Source organism: Mytilus californianus, unplaced genomic scaffold (assembly GCF_021869535.1).
Source record: "Mytilus californianus isolate M0D057914Y unplaced genomic scaffold, xbMytCali1.0.p SCAF_6, whole genome shotgun sequence".
NCBI lineage: Eukaryota > Metazoa > Mollusca > Bivalvia > Mytilida > Mytilidae > Mytilus > Mytilus californianus.
In genome coordinates, this window is record NW_026262712.1 from 7484818 (window position 1) to 7506183 (window position 21366).

Below are 21366 nucleotides of genomic sequence, written 5' to 3' on the forward strand. Positions count from 1 at the left end.
TGTGGTCAGTGTATGTTGAAATCAGGTCGAATGATGGTTGAACCGTTATCAATGTATTTTCAATGAGATTTCTGCTTGTTCGAATATTTCCCTTTTTATATTTCTCTACATTTTATGATTACAGCTAATTTCCTAATGCATGTAGAGTAAGACTTTGGTTAGCTTGCTTGCTTTGTTTGTATATTGTACAACTGTTATTGGGATTACGTCCAATCAAACTTAAATATAATTTATACAGAATAACTATGCCTGTCTATATTGTAAGCAGATGTTTATCTTTATTACAATGTTCGAGCTAACGTTTATACAAACATAGCAAGCAAGCTAACCAAAGTTTTACTCTACAAACATTAGGAAATTAGCTGTAAGTGGAAAATAAGTCATTCCCTTTGTTTCGGTAATACTGGTAAGGAGACCACTCACTTCTGAGTCTGATATTTATAATACAAGACTTGACAAGAAGAACAGGCACAACTTTTAACCTTACCAGGCATAGATAATCTGAAACTTTATTGTTGTGTCATACACAAAATATGTTTGTGACACAAACTAGTAGTTATACAACAAGTTGCTCACATATGCATCTTACAATTTCAAACAAACAAAAACTGAATACTTAATTTTATTTAAAAAAATTAGTCCTTCTGCTAGACACATTCCCAGATATTTCAGGGGCATATTTTAGGCATCTTGCACAGTAGTTCCATATTGTGGTCTCCGTTGCACATTCGTAACTACAGCATCTGCAACAGAAAAAAAAACATATTGTACTATCTTTATCATATTAACTTGATTAATATCATTATGCAGCTCAAATAAAGAACACTACTGTCATATGTGAACAAATAATCTCTGTGCAATGCTATTGTTATTTTAAAAATTATTTAAAAATTTATCGAGAGCGACCATGTGGTTTTTTTTTAAAACTTGAGTTCAGATAGTAAAAAATAAATATTTTTAATAAAAAACAAACCTATACTAGATTTTAGTAGACAAAGATGCTAGAGCACATTTTAAAGAAATTGTGACAAAATCTCACACATTTTTAATGTGGAAAAACATTGGTATATATTTCAATACTCACCCTCTTATTATTTCAAACAAGCTTGAACCACCAAAGGCATGTTTATTCTTTTTACCCGATATGTATTTTTCAGACATGGGTTTATTGGTAAGACATCATCTACAAAAAAAAAAAAAACACTTTTAAGTGCAGCATTTCCAAATTGTTAACTCCCCTTTAACTTTAAAATAAAAACGCGTACAAAATTTGGACTTCCAAAACCTTTCATTGGGGACTTTCTGTTTTGAATTTTCCTCGGAGTTCAGTATTTTTGTGATTTTACTTTTTTTCATGAACTGGTTGAAAACCCTTTAAGTCCAACTATTTGTATTGTAGCATTACAGGAAATTTATCCTGCAGAATCCAACAAGATTCTGGAATCAGTGGCGGATCCAGCAATTTTCATAAGGGGGTCCACTGACTGCATAAGGGGGGCTGCTCCAGTCGCCCTTCAGTGATTCCTTATATAATCAACCATTTTGTTCTCTCTAATGAGACCGGCAACGTCCCTAACTCGGCCTCCGGGAATCAAGGGCTTTATAATTAATTTTAATCCTAAATCATAGTTTAAAGGTCTCACAATAAGCTAATGGGTTTTCAATCTTTTTTATCTTGACAGTCACTCATCATGAGATACAATACAGCATCAGAAGCACCGAGATCTTGACAGTTACTCATCTTGAGATACAATAATGTACCACAAGCACCGATATCTTAACAGTCACTCATCTTGAGATACAAATATGCCCCACAAGTACCGAGATCTTAACAGTCACTCTTCTTGAGATACAAAAATGCCCCACAAGCACCGATATCTTGACAGTCACTCATCTTGAGAAACAATAATGCACCACAAGCACCAAAATCTTGACAGTCACCAATCTTGAGATACAATAATGCAGCACAAGCACCGAGATCTTGACAGTCACTCATCTTGAGATACAAAAATGCCCCACAAGCACCGAGATCTTTACAGTCACTCATCTTGAGAAACAATAATGCACCACAAGCACCGAGATCTTGACAGTCACTCATCTTGAGATACAAAAATGCCCCACAAGCACCGAGATCTTGACAGTCACTTATCTTGAGATACAAAAATGCCCCACAAGCACCGAGATCTTGACAGTCACTCATCTTGAGAAACAATAATGCACCACAAGCACCGAGATCTTGACAGTCACTCATCTTGAGAATCAATAATTTACCACAAGCACCGAGATCTTGACAGTCACTCATCTTGAGAATCAATAATTTACCACAAGCACCGAGATCTTGACAGTCACTCATCTTGAGAAACAATAATGCACCACAAGCACCGAGATCTTGACAGTCACTCATCTTGAGAATCAATAATTTACCACAAGCACCGAGATCTTGACAGTCACTCATCTTGAGAAACAATAATGCACCACAAGCACCGAGATCTTGACAGTCACTCATCTTGAGATACAACAATGCACCGCATACACCGAGATCTTGACTGTCACTCATCTTAAGATACAATAATGCACCGCAAGCACCGAGATCTTGACACTTACTCCTCTTGAGATACAATAATGCACAACAAGCACTGATTTCTTTCAGCAACTCCAAATGTTCTTATAAAACATCCATAAAACAACGCATCCTATATTGCATGATAGGATCCATACACTTTTTAGTGTTTTCGCAGATAAAGCTTTAATAAATATTATTCACGTATAATTAATTATATTGATACATGTCATTGTATACCTAAATTCTTCATCAATAGATACTTTCGGCATGGTTGCTTAACGCAAGAAGTAGTTCAACTTTGAAACTTTGTTTACATTCTTCTTCAAACTGCAATACATTCCAGTCTTTCGTGATACATGTTATAAAATTAACGTATTCATACACATAGGTTATGTTTAGATATTAAAACTAAAGGATCGAATATTTACTATTTCCTTGAATTGTTTATGCTGTAATCATTCAATACTGTCAATTGATAAAGCATTTATTTTGACGTTATCATATACCAGAGACATATATACCTGCATTTTACCAACTTTGAAATTAGTAAGATTGTGTATTAATTTGTTATGGTCACACCTGTTTCTTATCTGCCGTATTGCTTCACTTATACAAAGATTAATAAATCCTCGGAATACATGCTGTGAGTGACATCTATTCTGATCAAGAGAAAATAATTTGTTTGTTTTAAATGTGTTTCAAGGTCAAGAATGCCATGTGTTGTAAATCTTTTGACTTTTAATTACATCAACATATAAAAGAGCGAGTTTGAGATCAAATAGGTGAATTTCAATAATTGGTTTTAATTATTTGCCAGATGAATAAATTCTTCAATTTCTACGATGTTCCATGGTATTTAAAACAATCTACCTTTCTGTATCTGCAATGATAGAATACTTTGCCATACGCTTTAGCTTTTTACCAAATAATTGTTCATAAACCCCATCCCCCTTTTTCAAGTTTTTACATTATAAGTTGCCTCACCCAATTAAATGTACAAATATATCTTAAGGTCAAGGTGGTCCCCGATGCTTCAAAAATGTGTATCTTGCCTGCTGGATAATGACAACTACGTACATGTATAATTATAAATTATATCCGATAGATCTGCTTAACTCACTATTGTATACTCATACTTGCTGGGACAGCGAATAATTACGGCTACATTAATGTTTACATTAAATTACAACTATCATTAAAACAAACAATAAATGAAAATTATACTTACTTTGCACTGCTTAGAGCAACTGTTAACTTGTTGTGGTAATCAAATTGGCGCAAATTTATATTTATGAATTCGAAATGTCGGCCTCATATGCATGCGCCAATCGGAAAAAGAAATCTGTTTCGCGTTATTGAAATATTGTATCGCAATTTGAAGATTAATTTATATATGCAACAGTAATCATTGAATTTATTCAAAAACATCAGTATACACCAATATAAATAAAAAGTGAAACTTAAATCAAAAAGGACTATACAAAATTGGTTCAATCTCATCTTAAATACAAATTTCAGTCGACACTTAAAGTCATCAACCTTAAATAAACCTTTTATCAACGTTTTATTTTCAACCAATTAAAGCATTGAAAGCATCAACTTAAACTCAATGTTTTTTCAACGTTGACAGTTCAACGTTGATATTTTTAATCATACATCAACGTTGATTCAACAACGTGATTTAAACATTGATAGGATTGACGTTGATACAACGTTGGTTTTTTCGTTGATCAACGCTACAACCAAATTTCAACATATTTTCAATGTTGGTTCAACGTTGTGTGCCTGCTGGGCGGTGACGGATGTTTGACTGATCGATGACTGATCGGTGATCGATGACCCATATAATCCGTCAGATACGTCAAATAGGCTATGTGAGAGTTACCGTGAGAACGGTCAGCGATCGATCAGTAAATTAATTGTATGCACGGATCGGACGGATACGTATGTAATTAAAATTCTTATGTAAAACGAACTCCACAGTATTTACAGTCGATAAACGCGGACCTCTACGAAGACACCTTTACTCGTTAATTATGTACCACTAAAAAGCGATAAAATGTTATCATTTAAAATTAGTTCTCTATTTGTTGTCGTTAGATGATGAAAATAAAAATAGTATAACAGTAAAGATACATACAACTTTGTTTGGATTAATTAATTTAGAGTGTTGTTTTAATTTTTGTTCTAGATTACCAATATTTCTTTTTCTTATAATGCAATGTTATTTCTGATTAGTTATTTAAAAGGCCTCAAGAAAAGTTTCTTTGATAGAATTTAAAAAAAAATAAGTATTAAAATACTAAAACTTTAATTTGTGTTGATTAAAGATGCAATCATTTCATTATTTTGTTCTTTTTTGTACATCAGGATTGGTCGTTTTTCATAAAATATGTTGAATTTCAGGAAAAAGATATTAAATTTTTGTTCGAGTTGCTTAAAAATGCAAATATTTCTTCTTTTATATCAGAAAAAATGCACATCAATTGCAATCAGTCATAATTAATGCATTCAAATAATTAATTTTGTATAAGATATGAATAATTTAAGGATAAATATACATACACTATTGTTTTTATTAAATAAGAATTCAATAATTTCTCTTTTTTAATGGAAATTATTGGAAAGCCTATGGTTTTTTGTACTTTATATGGTTCAGGATTAGTTGTTTTTTATAAAATCAGAATAATATCTGAGAAAATATACTAAAATATTGTTCGCATTGTTTAAAATTACCAATTTTTTCTTCTTTTGATAAAAAATAATGCAATGTTATTTGTAACTTGTTATTTCAAAGTCCTCCAATACGATTTTTTTTAAGAATTTTGATAATGTAAGGAGAATAATACTTAAACTTTTGTTTTGTGTTGAATAAAATTAAATAATTTCTTTATTTTAATAGAAATTATGAACCGTCATTTGATTTCCGTACATTTTGTACATCGTTGATTGGCATATTTTTTTCATAAAATATGCTGAATTTCAGGGAAAAGATACTAAATTTTTGTTCGCATTGCTTAAATTTGCAAATATTTCTTCATTTATATTATAAATATTGCAACTTCAAATGCAATTAGTCATAGTTAATGCATTCAGATAAGTACTTTTGTATAAGATATGAATAATTAAAGAATAAATATACATAAACTTTTGTTTTTGTTAAATAAGAATTCAATACTTTCTCTTTTCTAATTGAAATTATTGGAAAGCCTATGTATTTTTTACTTTTTATGGTTCAGGATTCAAATTGGCTGTTTTTTATAAAATCAAAATAATATCTGAGAAAATATACTAAAATGTTGTTCGCATTGTTAAAAATTACCAATTTTTCTTCTTTTTATAAAATATAATGCAATGTTATTTGTAACTTGTTATTTCAAAGTCCTCCAATAAGATTTTGTTTGTAAGAATTTTGATAATGTAAGGAGAAAAATACTTAAACTTTTGTTTTGTGTTGAATACAAATCAAATAATTTCTTTATTTTGATAGAAATTATGAACCGTCATTTGATTTTGGTACATTTTGTACATCAGGATTGGTTGTTTTTCATAAAATATGCTGAATTTCAGGGAAAAGATACTAAGTTTTTGTTCGCATTGCTTACATTTGCAAATATTTCTTCTTTTTTATTAGAAATATTGCAACTTCAATTGCAATCAGTCATAGTTAATGCATTCAAATAAGTACTTTTGTATAAGATATGAATAATTTAAGGATAAATATACATAAACTATTGTTTTTTGTTAAATAAGAATTCAATAATTTCGCTATTTTAATGAAAATTATTGACCTTCTATGGCTTTTTGTACTTTTTATGGTTCAGGATTGGTTGTTTTTTTATCAAATCAAAATAATATCTGATAAAATATTCTTAACTGTTGTTTGCATTGATTAAAATTACCATTTTTTTCTTTTCTTCTTTTGATACACGAATATGCAATGTTATTTGTAACTAGTTATTTTAAAGTCCACCAAAAAGATTTAGTTTTTTTGTGAGAATTTTCATAATGTAAGAAGAATTATACTTAAACTTTTGATTTGTGTTGAATACGAATGCAACAATTTCTTTATTTTGACAGAAATTATGAACCGTCATTTGATTTAGGTACTTTTTGTACATCATGATTGGTTGTTTTACATAAAATATGCTGAATTTCAAGGAAAAGATAAATAATTTTTTGTTCGCATTGCTTAAAAATGCAAATATTTCATCTTTGAAATCAGAACAAATGCAACGTCAATTGCAATCAGTCATTATACATGCCTTTAGATAAGTAATTTTGTATAAAATGTGAATAATTGAAGGATAAATATGCATAAACTTTTGTTTTTGTTAGATAAAAAAGCAATAATTTCTTAATTTTGATAGAAATTATGAACCATCATTTGATTTTGGTTCTTTTTGTACATCATGATTGGTTGTTTTTCATAAAATATTCTTAATTTCAGGGAAAAGATACTAAATTTTTCTTCGTGTTGCTTGAAAATGTAAATATCTCATCTTTTGTATCAGAAATAATTCAACGTCAATTGCAATCAGTCATAATTAATGCATTCAGATAAGTACTTTTGTATAAGATATGAATAATTTACTGATAAAAATGATAAATATACATAAACTTTTGTTTTTGTTTGATAAAAATCCAAAATTCCTCTATTTCAATTTAAATTATTGACTGCCTATGGCTTTTATACTTTTTATGGTTTAGGATTGGTTGTTTTTTATAAAATAAAAATAATATCTGAGAAAATATACTAAAATGTTGTTCGCATTGGTTAAAATAACCAATTTTTCTTCTTTGAATAAAAAATAATGCAATGTTATTTGTAACTTGTTATTTCAAAGTCCTCTAATAAGATTTTTTTTGTAAGAATTTGATAAAGTAAGGAGAATAATACTTAAACTTTTGTTTTGTGTTGAATACGAATGCAATAATTTCTTTATATTGATAGAAATTATGGACTGTCATTTGTTTCGGTACATTTTGTACATCAGGATTGGTTGTTTTTCATAAAATATGCTGAATTTCAGGGAAAAGATACTAAATTTTTGTCCGTATTGATTAAATATGCAAATATTTCTTCTTTTATATCAGAAATAATGCAATTTCAATTGCAATCAGTCATTATACATGCCTTTAGATAAGTAATTTTGTATAAAATGTGAATCATTGAAGGATAAATATGCGTAAACTTTTGTTTTTGTTAAATAAGAATGCAATAATTTCTATATTTTTATAGAAATTATGAACCATCATTTTATTTTGGTTCTTTTTGTACATCAGGATTGGGTTTTTTTTCATAAAATATGCTGAATTGCAGGGAAAAGATACTAAATTTGTGTCTGCGTTGCTTAAAAATGCAAATATTTCTTCTTTTATATCAGATATAATACAACGTCAACTGCAATCAGTCATAAGTAATGCATTCAGATAAGTACTTTTATGTAAGATATGAATAATTTAAGGATAAATATACATAAACTTTTGTTTTTTTTTTAAATAAGAATTCAATAATTTCTCTGTTTTAGTGGAAATTATTGAACGCCTATGGCTTTTTGTACTTTTTATGGTTCAGGATTTGTTGTATTTCATAAAATATGTTGAATTTAAGGGAAAAAATTCTTAATGTAATGTTCGCATTGCTTAAAAATACAAATATTTCTTCTTTTATATCAGAAATAATGCAACGTCAATTGCCATCAGTCATTATAAATTCCTTTATATTAATTGTTTTTAATAAAATGTGAATAAATGAATGATACATATGCATTAACTTTTGTTTTTGTTGAACAAGAATGCAATAATTTCTTTATTTGAATGGAAATTATTGACTGTAATTAGATGTTTGTACTTTTCATAGTTTAGTATTGGTTGTTTTTCATAAAAGTAAAAGAAGATCATAGAAAATATCCTTAAATGTTGTTGGCATTGTTTAAAATTACCAATTTCTCTTGTTTTGTTAAAAAATAATCAATGTTATTTGTAACTAGTTTTTTCAAAGGCTTCGAGATTATGTTTTTATAAGAATTTTAATATTGTAAGTAGAATAAGGCTTAAACTTTTGTTGGTGTTCAAAATGAATGCAATAATATCTTCATTTTGAGAGAAATAATGAATTACCATTTGATTTCAGTACTTTTTGTACATCATGATTGGTTGCATTGTAAAACTTCAAGATGGTGTTCTTTGTACTGAAAGTAAATTTGACATACATTCTTAGAATCAGGGGTACAGTACTTGCATCCTTAGTCGTTACTGTTAGGTGGGAACTTGATTGATCGGTTGTTATCAAAAACAATGCATCGTTTATTGTAATCTGTTATCTTTAATACCTCTGGATGAGTCAGTTTTATAAAATGTTAATATCAGGATGAAAATACCTAAACGTTTGTTCGTTTTGTATAATAATGCAATTATTTTCTTACTTAAGAAATCATAAACCGTTATTGGTTTTTTGTACTTTTTTGTGCATAAGGATGGATTGTTATTTAGAAGGTAGGATACATATCAGAGAAAGGATTCTAAAATACTGTTTGCCAGGTTTTAAAATATCAGTATTTCTTCTTTTTATTATAAATACGCCAACGTTATTTGTAATCAGTCATTTTAAAAGCCCTTGATAAGTAATCATTGATAAAATGTGAAAAATATAAGGATACAGACACTTAATGTTTTGTTTGTTTTGAATTCTAATGTAATTTTTTTCCTTTTTGTAAAGAAAATCATTATCGTCATGTGTTTATGGTACTTTTGTAATGTTTTTTTTCCTCACAAATAATAATAAATATCAAAGAAAAGATTAAATTTTTGATTGTATTGTTAAAATATACTATAATAATCCTATTTCTCATTTTAAACATAAGCTAAAAGAACTCGCAAAATAATTTGTTTTGTCCCGGCTGATAAGGCTGCTTATACTTTCATTATTGTTGGATGTAAGTTTTACATCCAGGTACTGCAAAAGGAAATAACAAATTTACCAACATTTCAACTGACTCTATTTTCCGAAAATGACATCTGTTACAAACATACAATTTTAGCTACCTCTTCACAAGCAAAACCAAATACAATGAAAGTTTCAACTATGTACTGGTTTCCGAAGCTGCACAAAAGACCTTATAAATATAGATTTGTTTCGTCTTCAAGCCTTTGTTCATCTACTAAACTGTCTTTTCTACTTACTAGTACGCTGGGTACAATAAAAAACCTGGTAATAAATTGTTCAAATAAGACCTTTGAAAAAAGTGGAATTAATTACTTTTCAAGTGTCAAACATTTGTTGGAAGTACTGGATAAATTGCATGCTTATATTGGTGATTTCGAATCGGTTCAAAGTTTATATTTGTCTACTTTATATACCACTTTGCCTCATAATCTTATTAAGAAAAATTCACACACCTAGTTAGATGAGCGTTTGCAAAGTCAGAATGCAAATATCATGAATATATATGTTCAAACTCTTTTAGGTCATTTTTTAGTTACAACAAACAAAATAATTATGGACCTGTTTTGATACAATAACTGCCCTTGAATTTTTACTAAATAACATTTTTGTTCGCTATGGAGATTTCGTCAAGTTTTTGGAATTCCAATGGGGACTAACTGTGCACCACTTATTGCGGACCTGTATTGTTATGAGTTATGACTAAAATCAGTAAAGACCCATCCAAACAACATTGATACAAAAATTTAATAACACATTTAGATATTTGGATGATATATTGGCTCTCAATAATCAGACTCCAGTATGTACACGAAAGAGACTTATACTGTTGAATTGACTTTACATAAAGCTAATACTTACAATGAACACTGCCTTTCCTCGATCTTGATATCTATATCTTAAACGATAAGCCTAATATCAAAATTATGATAAAGAAGATGGTGTTTTATTTCATATTGTTAATTATCCGTTTTTAGATGGTGACGTTCCCGTGTCACCCTGTTATGGTGTTTATATATCTCAACGTGTTCGATTTGCTCGTGTATGTAACAATGTATTTGATTTTAACGAAGAAAATCTCTGTATTACGGAAAAATTATTACACCAGGGTTTTCGATACATCACAAACTAGTAAAAACATTTACTAAATTTTATACTGGCATATATAAAAAAAGTAGCTGTGGTATGATTGCCAATGAGACAACACTTCACAAGAAACTAAATGACACAGAAATTAACAGCTATAGGTCACCGTACGGCCTTAGACAAGCAGTTATTTTCATTCTCTGAATATTTTTTTTTTTTTTTTTTTTTTTTTTTTTATAAAATTTGAATAATGTAAGGATAATTTTGTATAAACTTTTGGATTTTTTTTTTATAGGAATGCAATTATTTTGTTTTTATTTTAATGAAAATATACTTTAGTTTTTGTTTGCCGTTTTCATTAGAGCGTCCGTTTGCAGATGTTTTATGCTTCGGAAAACAACTCCCCAAAATTTGCAATCATTTATCATTTAATTTCATTTTTAGATAATTTTCGGCAAATGTTACTCATTGGGTTTAGAAAAAAAACACCTAGATATTTACGACAATCACCATTCGTTAATGTATTTAAATTTAAAACAACTAGTCTGGCTTTCGTACGTGAACTTTTAGTACTTTTCGGTTGCGCCATGTTAATAATAATCAAATGAAACGAAACTACGATTACGTAATTTATATGAGTTCTCCATGTGATGTAGTAGAGTTTTATCCATTATAAAGGCTATTCCGTCTGATCCGTCCGATGTCTGGTCAGTCAAAGATTTTTACTATAAGTTTGACGGACAAATGAGGTGAGTTTGACGTGAACTTGACTGATCGATGACTGATCTATGACCGCTGATTGATCGCTACAATAGTAACGCCTAAGTACCGAAAAAAGAAACAAGCGAAATACCACCATTTACAATTTGAAAGATTTAACATTCATTGAGTTGATCATCTCTATTTAAAACTCAGACTGTAGAAGTGTTTTAATTCAAACATGTAAGAAAATCTGAAAGTTGTGGCTCACATTGTGTATGAATATACATAATTAGTACATATTTCATTTACTTATTGCCTTTTGTTCCATTTTTTGACGCTTGTTGTTGGCATTTGTTTTCACTGGAGAGAAAATGGCATCACACAGGTAACATTACGATATGGGTCACGGTTTTACTGTATTATTGATATGCATCTGTTTTCAACGTATCATCTCATTAATGTGTCACTCTAATTTTGCTAAATAAGACATCGTAAAAAAAATCCTACTCTTACTTAATATTTTCGAGAAATAGATCATTGAATAGATCCTAACATATAAAATAATACCATATGTCTATACTTATACTGTTAGACAATCGAGGATCTTGTCCTTAGATAGATATAAGAAGATGTGGTATGAGTGCCGATGAGACAACTCTCCATCCAAGTCAAAATTTATAAAAGTAAACCATTATAGGTCACAGTACGGTCTTCAACACGGAGCCTTGGCTCACACCGAACAGTAAGCTATAAAGGGCCCCAAACAATTACTAGTGTTAAACCATTCAAACGGGAAAACCAACGGTCTAATCTATATAAAAAACGAGAAACGAGAAACACTTGTGAACCACATCAACAAACGACAACTACTGAACATCAGATTCCTGACTTAGGACAGGTGCAAACAAATGCAGCGGGTTTAAACGTTTTAATGGTACCAAACCTTCACCCTTTTTCTGAAACAATAGTGTAACATCACAACATAGAAAGACACACTATAAAATATCAACTGAAATAGCTTAACTCAATCAAAGGACATATTAACACCATTGAACATACACTGAACAAATAAATTTGACCTATGACACAATGTAATTACAAAATAAATAAACTAAGGGAAGAATAATAAAAGTAACATGTTATATCGGTAAGATGTCTTGTTTGGTTTACTTCTATATGGTGTAGATTTTGCGATAAAACATTTTGAAGAACCTTTGGAGTATGTGACTTAAAAAATCGATAGGCTCCGTGTTGAAGACCGTACTTTGATCTATAATGTTTTACTTTTTTAAATTTTGGCTTGGATGGACAGTTGTCTCATTGGCACTCATACCACATCTTCTTATATCTAATAAATGTAGTTCGTATTGTTTTTTTTTTTAGAAATGTGTATTAAATATTGTTTTTTTTTTTTTAAATTGTTATGTTGGGACAATATGCATCTGCATCATTCTTAATAATACAAAAAATTCATTCACTAATATGGCGTAGAAAGGCAAGAATATATATTCACTCGAAATAACGACCATTCTTATTTCAAAAAACCTTTTTTTTTGTATTGTTTTTAAAGTGCAGTTTAATTATATGTTATATAATTATATGAAACTACATTTTATGAGAATTTCAGTGGAGCTCAATTTAGGATTTCAAATAAATGAACACACAAACAAACTCTTCTGTGTAAAGGCTATAACTTAAAATAGTTTTGATACAATCAATCTATGTTAAAAATGTTTTAACAATATCAGTCATTATACTTTCTGTTGAAAACATTTCAATATGACTTTGTTCAGTTTGCATTATCTATTTGTTTTATTTCAAACAAAAGGTTGAAAGGAGATATCCTGTGAACTTCATTTAAACAGGAAGTTTTTTTCATGTCATGCAATATTTGATTATACTCACGATTATGATATCATATTTTGTTAAACGACATATTTTTTTCTTTTGTTACATGTGTCTTTAAACACGGACTATAAAGTGTACTATATTTACCATTATAAAAAGCAACTCCTGATGAAAAAGATAAATTAGCGTCCGTTTTAAGTTGAAATCAATAATTTTTTTTTAATATTGATGTCGTATTATTGAGTGCATGTATTTTTTGTTCAATGTATATAAATACATGTACACAGAGCCGTAAAGTGGTGTTTGGATGGTTATTTTCTGTTCTTGGAAGGCTGCCATATCATATCTTATATTAAGAAATATAGCTATAATCTTTTTTTTTTTTTTTTTTTATTTCTTACCAGCGATTGACGATAGTGTTTGGTATATGAAATACTTTGGCACATTTTGGTCTGTTGCAAACAATAAATCAATCATTTATATAAAATAAGTCACCACACCTCATATGTATCAGTATTACCGACTATAAATAAAGACTTTTTTTTATAAGTTGAAAGTGTTTTCTTCTGATCGATGTTTGTGTCCTCAACAAATATTTATTTTTAAATGATTCACCTGTAAATGATATCTTATTGCCTTTTATAATATGCGAGTGTTTGGTTAAATGCTGATAATTGTATTATTTTTAACTGTATTGACTGGGTTAATTTTTTTTATGAATTACAGGTTTCGCTGTAGATGATTTGTTTGCACCTATTTTGGGTTTAAGTCTTATTTATTCACATAAACAAATACATGATGTATTAATGTCATCCATTAAACAGAATTCAATATATAGTAAATATGTTCCATAACAATTTAACGAAATCTTTGAAAGCATATCCTTATTTTATTTTAACGTAAACTAAGCTATATTTGATCTATCCATTGTACATTCTATGCAAATACGAACGCATGCAGCAAACAGTTTGGAAGAACAGCTCAAGTGATGTTAGTGCATGATGATGAGTACAAAGCAAGATCTTAATTCCTTCTGATTAAGATATACTCTGCATTGATTTTTTTTTGTTTGTATTTTTCCATAACAATAGTCATTTTGATAGTACAAACATAGAAACAAAACAGAGAACTGTATTTGATGATTTTACCTTGAACTACTCGTCCGACACGTATTGAAAACAATTTTACAAATTGCACAATTTATTTTTCCGTGTGTATACATTGTGGTTATATAAAAAAAAGCATTATCAGACCGTTTGTATTAGCTAATAACAGGTAATGACTGTTTTCTAACGTATCGATATCATTAAAGTCAAATATCATCTCTATCTAATGAATATTATAGTTCGACAATCGAAATTTAAATTCATCGGCACGATATGTTTCGTAGTGTTTAAGGGGGAAGTGAATAAATAATTGCCTTTGTAATTATGAGACCAACCCTTCATAAAAAAATAGCAGAATGTTTTCCGTTACAATCTGTTTTAATTGTCATTCTCAGATTTGTATACGAGGAGTTCTTAACTGTTTCTAAGGCCAAGAGCAGATGAAAAACCATTATGTTTGTGGAGTTATGCATGTTTATTGTCTGTTAACAAATGTATTCCAGTTGACAGAAAATGTCACAGCTTTAATTTGTCATTGAAATATTATTTCTCATGAATGTAGCAACACTTTTGATTAAAAACTCCTCAAATTGTTCAACATTTGTTACATTCACGATTGTTATGATAATATCTGTGAGACAACTTTTTTTTTATTTTTCAAGTACGTGTCCGCACAATTAACTCACTTATCATAATTCACATGACCGCCTTTCAAAAACGTAATACAACGTTCCCAACACTCTATGGCGCGTCTGATATCTATTAACATTGAACAAACAATTCATGTGTTCTGTGGTACGACATTATACATGTTATATGTAGTAAACCACATGATACACTAATGTTATAAAATTAAATGGCCAATTTGCTTTGTCTTTTACAAATTGTTAATTTCTAATGCCCTAAGTTACTTTTAAGTGACTTTATAGCATTGATTCATGAGTACATTTGTAAGTCCTTATTCATAGACAAATGTAACAAAGAAAAAAAAACGTATCCTGTTAAGAAATATTTTACTCTTGGATAGAAGTCGAAAAGAAAAATTAGCGTTTTAAAAGAAGTTCAAAAGATATCTCTTCCCCTCCTTTTGTTCAAAATAAAACAAAAAGATAAAACAAACAGAACACAATCCTACATGTATTGCATCATAACATCAGAAAACGAAAACACGGGTGTGGTAAAAGATCCATCTAAATCTGAAAGCATTTTTAAGATATCTTAAATGTACTCAAACGATTGCGATAATTACGTTTACAAAACAAAAATGCGATTTCTGTGTTAATTTATATCAGAAAAGTATTACAACCGGCAACAATTTGGTGTCAAGGAAATGATAAGATAACAAAGTAATCTGTTTCAAGATGTGTTTTAAAAACGAAACAAACAAAATAAACATAGAATTGGATTTGGTTATACTTGAGGTTCTGTTTGGTTTCATAAGCTGTTCAATGTTCGTATTAGGTTTTGTATTTTCAAATATTTTGGCCTCTGTCGTCACTGATGAGACATACATTAATGAAATGCGCATCTGGTAAAATTGGTACCATTAACTTTATTCAGTTTTTAAGATAAAGGGGATTGTATGTATTTACTAGATGCTTTTCTACAAACACCATATCTATTGCTTAGAATTCACAATTATTGTTAAGTGAGGTGTATGTAGAATATGACCAAATAAACACAAACAATTAAATACAAATTTAAAACAGTATACATACTCCGACAGATTAGTCGGGAGATTCAACCTGTAAAAAGAGACCCCTCCGAACACTTACGTACATACTTCATTACCTCTAGTTGTCACTGCATCAATGCGCAGACTCATTCTCAGAAGGGGTGTAGTTTATAATTGGGTATTTTTATCAATGCAATATTCTTGAATAGTCCAGTAATCTGAAGAAAGACAAGTAATTCGTCATTAACATACCTTTACTTATAAATAATCAATATTCCAGGCATTGATACGGACACAATTAAAGAAGTAAGATCGGACGTATGATAAATGTATGATAAATTTAATGGACGATGTTTCATGATTCAATTTGGATTATCTCTCGTACATCAGACAAGCGATTGCTCCAAATGCATTTAGAATGTAACATCATTTTTCACTGTCAAATCTACAATTGACTAGTCGTTAGAAAGTAGTAAGCCGCCGTATTTACTTGATGATCTTCAAAAATGTTTACGGATGAATACAATATAAACTAAAATAAAACAACGCCCATCAATATGATTGTGATAAGACATTATCCCAATTTGAAGCGTGAAGCGTAGACAATGTAATTAAATAGCCTTCATATTTTAATGTTTCATACGTATGATGCCATACTTTGTCACGATGAATAAACGCTGAGATAATTCATTTAGTTTCTTAGAATTTTAGACTATTTTTATATTAATAATTTTGTTAACATCTAATGCATTAGGCCTGTATATAATGCATTTGAATATGAAGTTGGGTAATATAGTTGAAAAGTTGCTACCGTCAATTGGGCATTTTACAGGCTCCGAGTCACCAGTAAAACTGCATTTCGACCCTAAAATGACCTCAACCTGTTGTTCAGTGGTTGTAGTTTGTTGAAGTGGTTCATAAGTGTTTCTCGTTTCTCTTTTTTTATATAGATTAGACCGTTGGTTTTCATGTTTGAATGGTTTTACACTAGTCATGTTTGGGGCCCTTTATAGCTTGCTGTTCGGTGTGAGCCAAGGCTCCGTGCTGAAGTCCGTACTTTGACCGTTGTTGATACTAATCGGATCAAGCGGTCTGTTCGAATATTTGTAATCAAATTCCGTTTCCAAGTCCAAAGGTTCAAAGACTATTTGTAACATGTACAAAGTGAAACAACATACCAAGCAATGTTTTCGTGAGAATATATCTGCTAGGATACATAACAACTTTTTTTGTTTAAAAATCAATATATCTTTTCATGTAACAAAATTTAAGCAAGAGATGTCGTTACAGATTGTAATTAGATTTTATACATTTGTTAAAAGTGTTATTGAATTTTATCACAAATATTAAGAATTATTGTGCACGTATATGTCAACGCTCAGGAATACAAATACAATCAATTTCACAGCGAGCTTTTTGCAGTAATGTTGTTTATAAGCTAACATATATATGTAGATATCCTCAATCCTTTCTTCGTCCTGAATATGCATGAATGTTTTGCCACCGAACGTTAAGCAACCAACAATCAATAAATCTGTCCCTTCTCCTTTTCTTTATAGGCTTATTGATTTTATTTGAAATTATACTGACTGTGTTAATTCCGCCGTGTCTCGTATATCAATTTGTGTATCAGAGTTTGAAGTAATAATGAAATGCTTCCGGTGATTAATTTATGATGGATATTGCTCTGGATAATGTTTTCCCGAGATTTTTATTTCGTTGATAATTGACAATAAAGTAGAGCAATCATCAGGGCTATGGTGTGTGTTTTTGTGCAATGGATTTTTTACCATTGATATTTTCTGCCTCTTTTTTAGAGTACGTATTTTAAGTCTGTGTTCAGAAACTGCATGCATACTTTAGATTATAATATATATATTGTTATTTATTTTGTGCTGCCGAAATTAATCACACCGTTGATTAAAAAAATACTAGCTATTCATCTAATGATGTTGTTCATTTGTGTACGCTTTGATATTTTACGGATCATGATAATCAGATTACAAAAGATGATAGACATACAACGTTGTGATACTTTAAACTCTTTGAAATACCAGGCTTAGCATTGTTTTACGGTGGTCACGCGTTCTGAATACATAAGTGGCGCTTGAATCAACGCAGTTACAAGACCAAATCAAATGAGAAGTTTATGAAAATCTTCAGAAAACCAAATCCCAAATATGAAAATAAGAAGATGATGTATACTTATCCATGAGACAACTCTCCACCTGAGACCAAATGACATAAAAGATAGCATCTATAGGTACAGTCTTAAAAATGAGCAAAACCCGTATCACATAGCAAACATTTCGAAACGTTGTGCGTAAAACGGCTAAAACTATCTATGCCTTGGGGTAAAACATAAGTGTAGAGAATGAATAACAATTTTATACAAACAAGTCATGTTATAAACAGATGCTTTATTGAAAATGACAGCATCATTGAAAGATCATGTCAACACACACGTGGTTTTTACTGGGCCGGTGAAAAACAAGTTTAAACATTTCGCATTTGCATGGCATGCTTATCCCAATTCAAATCATCGGCAGTAGTTGTCTTATATTGTACCTTGGTCTCCTCAGGTTTTTTTTGTATATGATTTGGACATTGATTGTGAAGTGTTGATTGTTTTCTGTATAAACGCACAACAATCTGGTGAACGTCTTATTCAGTATGCAAATTGAAGAAAAACAGACCTGGGGTGTGGTAACGAGACACGGAGCATATCATTCGTCATCTGTGAAGCATATTGTCTACAATGGTCAACCAACTCTTGGTTTAAAATTATGATAAAAAATGCAATTTCTAGAATTTTGTATTAACTGGGAGTTATCAACTCCATACACAAGCGCTTCTTGAATGTTACTACATAGACATGGAAAGTTCACAATGAGAAGGTAAAATAATCTGTTTTGTCTTAAGGTGCTTTTCTCACCCGACCGTCATTGTCAACTTCAGTTATAAGTCAAGATATGAGGAATACCCTCACGGTGCCCTGTGATTTTATGCTTGTTTATAATTATAAGATTGTCGACAATACATTACATATTAATTATTCACAGTCATATTCTGTCCCTTTGTGGTTAACATGTGTGTGTATTGTTCTGGTATTGTATATGGTGTCTGTTATATATGTACGGATTGATAATTTCGTCACGTAGAACATGATTTGTGTATTAAATGTTTATGAGTATGTTGCCTTCATGCTATTAGTGTTTGTGTTGTGTACCAATCGTCGAGCATTCCAAACTTATGTTTACAGTATTTGCTTATGTTGTATGGTTTTACTTCTGTCACCTGTAAGGGGGGAGTCGAAGCTTACAAACGCGTTTAAGCAGCAATATTAATGTTTTCAAACTAAACAAATGTATGATGTATTTCCTGAATACAGAAAGCTGAATAAATGTGAAACATAACTTATTAAAAAAATGAGCAAAAAAAGCCAATACTGTAACATATCAAACTACATATTAAAGAAAGATCTATTTTGAACATGCATACACTATGTTTATTGGTGTACATCATATTATAGATACAAAGGCCCACACACTTTGTCCAAAAACTTAAAGGCAACAACAGAAATATAGCAACTTTTGATCTTCCATGATATCCTGACACTGTGCATTCGTTACTGTAGAAGTGCAATATATTTAAATGAGTCTATCATATTTAACCAAAGACAAATTATATAAAACGTGAGACATGCCAGTTACTTCTGCGATATTTGTGATTCTATAAGAAAATAAAGTGTTGTAGCAAAGAAGCTTAATTGAACATGTGAAGTGTATTTTATTTAAATTTTTTTATGTTTGGTTCCTTGCAATCTTTATATGCATTTATATCTGACGATATTGCTATCTAGAGTCGACTTGCTACAAACATGTCTGTTCACATTTCGAAATTCCCACTGTTAAAGATAACCAATGATGAGAACAACTTAATAAAACTGATTACAGTTATGATTCGTTTTATAATTATTAAGATAAGTAAACGTGTACCGATAAGAAAAGATTATATTTTAATATATATATGGATTTCAATGTTATCAAAACTATTATTTGTTAAAGAAAACTGAAAAAGACCATGATAATCTTTAAACAATTGTATAAATTTGTGTTTTCTATCTACAATTTTTTTTCAAATAATTTCATTTGCTATTTTAGTGAAATGACAGCCGTTTCATTCGCTATTTCAAACATTAGTATTCATGCAAAAGTCATGACACAGTATGAATATATTAAATGACTAGAAATTGTCTGGATCAAATTTATCTGAATGTGGTACAGCACTTGGATGACTATATATAAACTAGTCTGAATTTTTTGAAATTCGAAACTGAACAAGTTTTTTTATGACATCTTTTCAAAGCAATCCTAGGGCCATACTCTTTCTCTTTCGGAGTTGTTGTGTCCTTGACAAAACCTCATTCACTCCATTTCATCCTTGACGACGGATCATCTAGTTTATTGGTTCTTCTTCTACTATATGAATGCATACAAGTGACCGGAATGGTCAATCCTCGGGGAAAGAACAGTCCATCGGTAGATATTCTAACCATTTCATGATGAGTTAAGGCATTAAGGCGACAGTTTTTTACCGATGTATAAATCTCGTAATGAAGCCAGGAAATGGCATGGTGGGAAACATGTTATTTCTCTTGGCGCAATATTCATGAAATTGAAATCACTGTCTACTTGAAGAGTATGTGTATATTATCCATACGATATTTGATTGTATAATTCATACATCCTCAGTTCACTTCTGATTAAAATTAAACGTGTAAACGTTTTATTCGTTCATCATTTTAAGCTCATTCGGTATCGTTTTATTCCCATTTATATTAGTCTTTTATTTCAAATTAAGTAAGTAAACTTTAACTTTTTGAACTGTCTTTCGTTGACAGAGTATAATTTAAGAGATGTATAAACCACGTTTTGCAGCGTTTTAACAATTCAGTATGACCTAAAATATAACAAAAGAAACATATATGATATGCAATGTCATGGTCATTTCTGTAATATAAGTTAAACGTTACCAGTACATTTAGATTTAAAAGTACTTACGTCAATTATCTAAGACATGGAATAAATTGAACAACAGCTATTATCACGATTATCGATAGTATCAAAAGTCTTAAGGCCAAGTATACATAATATGTACCGAATATGGATTGTATTAATCGTATAACAATTTATTGGAATACACATACGTAGGTATATCTATACTCATTTCAGTAAGACTTAATATCATGTGTAGCATGCATGTTTCTATTATGTACCATTTCCATGAGAGGGATATACATACAAGTACAGATACGAATAAGTCTTGCGATTTTCTTTATTGCCTTTGTACAATTATATGTTTTTTTGTTTTTTTTTTTATTTCAATTCCAATAATTGAGAAATGCATTTCACAAATTATTAATTGGTTCTGTTTCGGG

General features: G+C 30.0%; 1 protein-coding gene and 1 long non-coding RNA gene across 2 annotated transcripts in view; both read right to left on the reverse strand.

The window, feature by feature from the left end:
- The window catches only part of LOC127706905 (low-density lipoprotein receptor-related protein 4-like), a 285549-nt gene that overhangs the window by 162256 nt on the left and 101927 nt on the right, over positions 1–21366 (reverse strand). The gene's annotated exons all lie outside the window — the stretch shown is intronic.
- Positions 640–3840, reverse strand: LOC127706932 (uncharacterized). The gene is made up of 3 exons (XR_007984648.1): positions 3792–3840; positions 1085–1183; positions 640–743 (listed from the first exon to the last, which is right to left on the reverse strand). It is a non-coding gene; the product is annotated as an uncharacterized LOC127706932 (long non-coding RNA).